Source organism: Numida meleagris, chromosome 6, assembly GCF_002078875.1.
Source record: "Numida meleagris isolate 19003 breed g44 Domestic line chromosome 6, NumMel1.0, whole genome shotgun sequence".
Lineage (NCBI taxonomy): Eukaryota > Metazoa > Chordata > Aves > Galliformes > Numididae > Numida > Numida meleagris.
Genome location: NC_034414.1, coordinates 20929443 through 20937487, shown reverse-complemented (window position 1 = coordinate 20937487; position 8045 = coordinate 20929443).

Below are 8045 nucleotides of genomic sequence, written 5' to 3'. Positions count from 1 at the left end.
CTCAAAGTGATCATTAAATGAGTTAATATTAATCATATTATTTATTGGGTATTCTTCATTTTTAATTCATAGAATACCAGCTGAAATTATTTCTCTTTTCTTCTCTAGTACATTTGTGGTAGTTTTGTGCAGTTTTTGATGGCGTTATTCTCTCTTTTTTTTTTTTTTTTAATTATTGTACTAGGTATTAGAGACTTATGTTGTGGATTTTAATACAAGACTTACAAGGCTCATGCAATTTCTGTCTAGATTGTTTCCATTGAAATTGTCAGAACGTGACCTACTGTCATCTCTGTCACTACCTAAGCAGATTCTCCTATTCATGTCATATTTATTTATGCAAATTTAATGATTATCCTACCTCAGTAACTGGACTTGCAAGACATATGGGAGATCTCAAGTAGGCCAAAACCCATTTCTCAATAGTGCCAAGGGTGTATCAACATGTTTATTCAGCTCTTTGTGACCCAATGAACTCAAATATATTTTATTTTAGTTATCATTAATGTATTCTGAGATCTATTTTGCAAAGTTTAACAAAACTACTCAGTGGTGGTCTGCCATCTGTGCTTTTAATGATGAGTGACTAACATACGTTTTCATGCATGAAAGCGTAGAAACAAAAATTGTATTTTAATGCTGAATTGCTTTGAGTATTGAATAGAGGAAAATATTCTACTTTCAGTCCATTCCACGATGCATTTTATTTCAGCTCTTGCTAGAATCTAATGCCTTTTGTTTCTTTGTAAATGTGGAAAAATTTCAAATCTTTTTTGATCCTTTTTACTGTGTTTCCTTATTGTTTATAAGCTAAATAATAAAACAAAATGTCTGACAACATATTTAACTAAAAATACTGGAGTGATTATCAAATGTTTTAGACAGCTATCTATGAAACCAACTGCATTTATTGATTAATTATTTAGATCCTCTGGAATACCTCAGCTATTTCATAATGAAACTCCCTCCAACTAAATAATGCAGCTTCAATTCTCCTATTATTTTTAAAATCAATACTGATCATGAAAACAATATTAATGTCTCCATGGTATAGGGTTATTATATTTCTTAATCATTGCTAGAGGAGAAAAAAATGCCGAGTTACCTAGTTTATAGGTGAGTTTAACAACAACAGAATTTTGTGTATAGCTCCTTATTCCATCGTTGGAATAAGCTTATCCTGAAGTTTCTCTCTGCTTATTTTGTATACTTAAGGGTGATTTTCAAGGAGTTGGAGAATGCGTCCAGAGATGGCAATTTTTTTTTTCTGACTTGCTTGTAGAAATGTTTCATGCTTTATGGAGATTGTTGTTCTGTAGCAAGATTTGGTTGTAGTTTGTTTCTGGTTATTCTTGTCACAGTACACTTCAGTGAAATCTAAACACAATACTTCTGACAAGGAGCAATGTACATACAAGATCAAAGAAAGCCTTGAAAGTTAGATGCTTAGGCATTTACTCAGTCATGCTAAACATGCATAAATGGATTGTGAAAAAAGTCAGAATGACATTTATGTGCCGTAAGTTGTAAAAATTCAAAACTAATGTAGAACTTCAGAAAGCACCTAGTTGTGAAAGACTTGAATATTTTTTGCCTACTCAGATGTTCTATGTATGCCACAAGTTTATTTGTTACTAAATAAAATCTAATAATTTATAATCTTTACATTAAACAGTTTTACATAAAAATAATCTGGATGTAGGGCTTATTTGACATGTATCCTGCTTCTGACTTATCAGTAGGAAATCTTGTTCAACATCTTTATCAGTGATGTCAATGAAGGGATAGGGAATACCCTCAGCAAGTTTGCTGATGGTACAAAGCTGGGAGGAGTGATTGACACACTGGAAGGCTGTGCTACCATTTAGCAAGACCTGGACAAACTGGAGAATTGGGCAGGGAAGAACCTGATGGTGTTTAACAAGAACACATGTACAGTCCAACAACTGGGGAGGAATAACCACTTGCATCAGTGCAGCTTAGGGGCTGACCTGCTGGAAAGGAGCTCTGTGGAGAAGAACCTGGGTGTTCTGGTGGACAACAGGTTGGCCATGAGCCAGCAGTGTGCTCTTGTGGCCAAGAATGTCAGTGGTATCCTGAGATTCATTAAAAAGACTGTGGCCAGCAGGTCAAGTCAGGTGATCCTAACCCTCTGCTCTGCCCTGGTGAGGCCACATTTAGTCTACTGTGTCCAGTTCTGGGCTCCCCAGTCCAAAAAAGACTGGGATCTCCCAAAAGGAGCCTGGCAGAGGGCCACGAAGATGATAAAGATCTTTGCTTCGGTGTTCAAATTAAAGAGCAAGTAGAGAGTCCTAAAAATAGCAAATTCTCAAACAGATGTTTTTATACTTCAAAATTCCAATGCTTTTCACTGAGATTATTAATCCTTCTTATTTTTTTTTGTTTGTGTAAATGAATTTAATATGAATATTTTCCATAGAAATCTGTTTGAATATGAAACAAAGCTGCTATGAACTTAAGTGAATGTCTCATTGTGTGAGGGTTGTATTTGGACTAAATCTTCTGAAAGTGAATGTGCATTTGCAATTAGCTATGACTCACAGAGCTTTAAAACTCTGCAGATTAGTTTAATTTTATATAAAAGCTGAGAAAATGTAAGACTTAGAATAACTTTTCTAATAGCATTAGAAAAGCTTTCCTCAGTTTAAAAAAAAATACAACCCTCTGTCATGTTAACACTACCACATTAGCCAAACCAAGAGAAATCTTTAAAATGTTTGTTTTAAAAAGTTTATTTGAAGTGAGAGCATATTCAGTGCTGAGGAGGTGGAACTGAACCCCAACCAAATTAAGTGATCCATTCAAGTAGTTTAAAAAAAAATCTGTTATTCAGTAGGAAACTGAAGAATTTCCAAATGCAAGCCTAGGATGCGAATTCAAGTTTTTGAATATTACAGTTCTCAAACAAGCCTTTGATTTGTGAGTTGGCTTTTACAAAATTTTAACTTCTAGTTTGCAAATATTACTTAAAAATAATTGTGGTAAGGAAAGGAAGTATAGGAGTAAGAAAATTTGTGGGCTGAGCTAAAAAATTATTTACTAAGAGAAGGAGAAGTGAAGGAAGAGAGAAAGGAGAGGAGGGGAAAAAGACAGTCACTAACCATCTACCATGAGAAGACTGATGCCCATCTGGTTCCTGAGTGGAAGGTGGCTAACCTCCCTGAACACCCTTTTTCCCCCCATTTTATGTCTGAGTATTATGTTTTATGGGGTGGAATATCTCTGTCATTGTTTTGGGACATCTACCTGGCTTTGACCCCTCCCATCGTCTTGCACATTCCTCAGTCTGTTCTCTGTGGAGGGCAGAATGAAAAACAGAGAGTGCCTTGATGCTGTGCAAACTGTTCCCCAACAACTATAACATAAATGTGTTACTGGCATTGTTTTGATCACACATCTGAAACACAGCATCATACGAGCTGCTGTGAAGAAAACTAACTCCTGCCTAGCCAGACTTAATACACTATTTAATGGCAATGTTGAGAAAGGTCTAGGAAACAAGCATTTGAGAAAAAAAAATTGAGACACTTATCATTGAAAAGAACTGCATACATGGAAATAGAGGAAAGATGAGTTTCCTGCATGTGGAAAATTGGTGGAAAGGAGTGGTCCTTATTGACAGTGGACCAGATATGTAGTGCATTCAGGCTCTAGTGAGTTTTTTAAAGTTTAATATTGTGTATCACTTTATGATAGAGAGACTGAAATATCAGACTGTATCTATCTATCACTGAAGTCTTTCTGAACAAGCCAGGAAAAATATCTATCAAAAAGTATGATTGTTGACCTTGTAAGAGAGGTAGAGCAGTAAAAAAAAAAAAGAAAAAATTACCTGCTGGATGTCCTCATTTTCTGAGTTCAGAATAAGGCAGACAGGTTGTAGAGTCAAGATAGTCTGTCTTCCCATTCCAACACTGCAAAATTTCTGTATTACTTTCTCATGATGTATATTTATATATCTATATATACATATATATTTTTACTGGCATTCAAGGTAAAAATCCGTTCATAGTTCTGAAATTGTGAAGCAGACTGGTTTGCTCTCTCACTTGGAAATAATAATATATTTCTGCTTTTTTCAGCCTATCTTCATACCCTCAGAATATACAGAAATGCAATTATTATCCCATAGATTGCAATGACAATAATAGGATAAATTAATTAAACTGGGCACTTAAACTAAAGACCATAACTGTCTAGAGGCAAATAAACTGCTTGTGGTTATCTGAGAGCTGATCTATGAAATAAAGTGCAAGAATAGCACAAAGCCGTTCTGAGATATTCTGCTTTATATATATATATATATATTTATTATATATATATATATATTTTTTTTTTTGGCCAAAGAAAATGAATTGGTTTTCTCTTGAGACTTACTTTATGCAAATTGTTAGAACATGGCCAGTCCAACAAGATGTGTGCAAATCAGAGTTTTTTTTTTCTTTTTTTTTCTGCAGTTCTAGTGACAAGATCTGTAAATTCAAAGGCAGATTATTGTTCTGCACAGGAAGGAAAAAAAATATAAGTTTATGGTATATCCTTACATGTGTTTTCATCCTAGCACATCTTTTCATTTGAGTGGCAGCTGAATTGCAAAGTAATATACTGAATTAGGTGAAGGTCAAAATGAAGCTGTTCTTCCCAAGACTATGAAGCTCAGTTGTGAAGAGATAGATGTTGACTTTGTTTTTGTTCATCAGTCAGAGCAGGAGAAGCAACTGCGATCACAGAAGGCTAATCTCTGCTCCTCTTTCCAGGCTATTGAGCTCAGGCAAACTTGTGTAATTTTCATGCTTGGGAAACATTTACATTTCCTGTTGGGAAGTTCTAGAGAACCTGGGAAGGAAGGAGACAGTGTTCCCTTCCTAACCGTCTTGTTACTGAGATAGTTACCATAGCCAAGTGACTGCTATAGGCCATGCTTGGCATATATCAGACTTTCCCTCACAGTAAGCCAGAACAGCACCTGGTATCATGAAGAGTACAAATTAACTAGGCAAGATTCCACAGAATAATTATGTTGGCTTTACAACTGTAAAGATGCAGGTAGGATTTTGCCTGAAATTTTCAGGAGACTTGCAAAAATCCCATGGATGGCAACAGTTTATTTCCTAAAGTATTACCAGGCTGCTTTCATTTGTATTACTGTGGTAAGAATTGCAGATTCTTGTATTTTGTAGAAATACTAATGTGTGTAGAAAGTTAATAAGAACCGTGTGTATGCTGAGAACTGTAGTCTTCAGAATGCTTATTCCATATTAACAGAGTATGACTTCATCTATTTTACTCTTTTACAATGTGACTCATAATACAATGAGAATCTGTAGGAAAATAACTGTACTGCTCTTAACAATGTCACTGATACAATTGTTTTGTTTTCAATCTATGAATTTGTAGCAAAATCATCAGCACTTGCATTTCTACACTTTGTCTTGTGTTTTTGTAGTAACTTGGGAATGATTCAAGGGTGAATTGATTTTCATATATAATTAAGACAAGATTAGGATGGAAAACGTAGGAAATGCACGTATAGAATGTGTGCTTTATAATTTGAGGTCTTACAAATACAAATGCTTGGAAAAGTTTGTGTGCAACCTTTTTCTGCTGCAAGGTGCTATTACATAAAAACATATTTGCCTTCAGGAAAGCTTTGCTAGAGTGGTTATTGAAAGCAAGAAAAAAATCAAGAGTTGACTTTGCTGAATTTACCTGGAATGGGAGATTAATGTAAGTCAAAAGACTGCTTTGCTATTTCAGTTAGTGTTCCCCGAGTCTGTGATTGTGTCTCACATACACTGAGGAAAAAGACATACATAGCTAGAAGTGTATTCAACTGAATTTTATATCAGTGTCATCATTGATGAAGCCTGTACAGAAAAAGCTCATTGATGAGTCAATATGAAGTAAATGATCCTTTGGGAGTACAGTACAGTATACAGTTACTTTCATAAACTGATAATAAGTAGGGAAACAATTTGGTCTCCTTTTGTTGTAGTTTTATACTCAGTTCTATTTCAGTTTCCCTAATGCCACGATAGTGCTGGCAAGCAACGTAGAAAGACTTCAGCAGAAGGAGAAATCTCTTCTGCTTGTCTGTCGTTTGGCACAAGGATGGAAGTTGCTGGGAAAGGCTTGAATCTATATGCTGATTCCTAATAGAGTTTTCATGTCTTCTGATGATTTCATTTTTTCTCATATGAAATCTGCAAAATTTTATTAGTACCTCAGATTTGTTTTTTTCTGGGTTGATGCTTAAAGCTATATTTACCGGGAAAATTGTTCTGACTCTGCTTGACAAGAGCAGACAAAAAAATGTGTATGTGTGTGTATACAAATGCATATATATGTGTAAATATAAGTACGTAAAAGCATAGCAGACAGTCATTTTGTATAAGAGAACAAATAATTCAACCTTTCTAGTGAAAGTATTTCTAACAAACTCATTGTTTATACTTTCCTGTCAAATAGGAACGGACAATTAATAGTTAGAGATGTCTGAGAGTTAACCTTTCGGATACAATTGTCTTCCCATTTCAATGGAAATGCACCATGCATAGCCACAGACTGTCTTACATTTTTTTTGCTATTTTTCAAGTGTCTGTTGAAAGCAGAATATTTTAGTAATATTTTAACAATTTTATATTCATATTCTAAAATTACCTGTAACTAAATTTCACTTTCTCTCATTTTATCCGGATTGGATCTGAATTGCTCTAATAAAAATAAAAAATGTCTTACATCTAAGAGTATTAGAGTAATACTTACTTTTTAAAATCAAAATAAAAAATCAATGTCAACAACAAACTAACAGTTGATGGATTGCATCTTTTATGAAACTTCTTTTTAGCTCAACTTGTTACAGTAAAAAAAATATATATATATTCTTTCTAATAACAGCATAAATTTAGATTATCCAGATTAGGCTAGTTTAATCTGGAATGATCCAAAACAATCTGAAATAGAAAATAAAGCTTCTTCTAACAGACTTAAGTGTCACACTTCAGCCTTGCTCGGCCTGGTTCTGTGACAAAGGAGGTGAAAGGATGCACAGGCCCGTGCCCCAGGAAAGAGAACAGTGGGAAGTGAAAAGGCAGGGAGACAGGCCTAGATGAGGGAAACAGCAGCAACAAGCTAAGGGAAAAAAAACTTAGTTTACTAAATATAATACTGGAATGTGAGATAATACAGTATAATACAATATGATTGGAATTGAAGCTAATAAACAAAATGAGAGAGAGTTTCTGAAACTGAAATCCTTACTCTAATGCTGTAAGCGAAACAGCCGGGGAGCATAGAGAGCAAAGAGCCAGTCTCGTGACTCAGTCAGTTTCATCTTTCCCTCCAAACAGAAAACGGAAATGAAACAGTGAAGTCTTCTGGGAGTTGTAGTTCATTCTTCTCTTCTGAGACCAAGAGATCGGAAATATCAACAATCCATGAAACTGCAGCATTAACTCTTTAACTCCCAGTACACTACATGATGTTATGATGTGGAATACCCATCAAAAATCATAAAACCATGACACCTAAGTAACAGGTGAACTGCTCCAGCTATACTTCATCTATATTTTAAGGACTGGAATTTGAAATGAACTTTTGTAACTGGATGATTCCAGTTGTTCTAACTTGAATTTTGATCTCTATAACATTTAAAAGCATAATATTTATTTCCACGTGATCATTTATATGCACATATTACCACAGTTAATACTGTCTTTATTCCTCTGACATGAGAGAGGTTCCAAATTTAAAAGCATATTGTATATTTTGGTGATGGCAAATTCAGCACCAATTCAGCAAAGAACACTGTTGCTTTGCAAGCAAGGAGAGCTAAGAAGGAGTTTGTGATTCCTTCCTCTCATGGCGTTTGCTTGCATTAGCTAGCATTAATAATAGCAGAAAAAAAGTACTGTGGAGTTGATTTAATACCAGAATTGATTGCCAAGAGAGACTGTGGGATCTTGTAGGTGGTCAGGTCTTCACTGGACACAGCCCTGAGCTACCTGATCTAATTAGCCTTTTTT